The sequence below is a fragment of the Pollicipes pollicipes genome, unplaced genomic scaffold (assembly GCF_011947565.3).
Source record: "Pollicipes pollicipes isolate AB1234 unplaced genomic scaffold, Ppol_2.1 Scaffold_7261;HRSCAF=8764_pilon_pilon_pilon, whole genome shotgun sequence".
In the NCBI taxonomy this organism is placed as follows: Eukaryota; Metazoa; Arthropoda; class Thecostraca; order Pollicipedomorpha; family Pollicipedidae; genus Pollicipes; species Pollicipes pollicipes.
The window spans coordinates 43,990,048-43,990,377 of NW_023597054.1; positions in this window are offsets into that span (position 1 = coordinate 43,990,048).

A 330-nucleotide genomic window follows, 5' to 3' on the forward strand; every position below is an offset into this window, starting at 1 on the left:
ATTGAACGGCAGTAGTTGAAGCTCAGCACCTGTTGATTCCAACCTGGAAAGCAGACGTATGATGATTCAGCTCGACGCCCTGGATAACGTGTCGCGGCTGTTATGTGCTGCTGAGGTCTGGTGTTTCATCAGCTTAGCAGCAAAATTGTGTTATACGGCACCTCCGCGAGCTATTCAAGCATTTCACTCAGGTTTTAATCATTACTACCCCCCTCAGTTAACACTGTTACTTTTTAAAACTATCGGTACGGTTTCCGTACTCTGTGTAACTACTTCCATGAGGCGGGCATGAACGACGTGGAGGCGTGGCCAGGGACCCCTGTTTGTTCC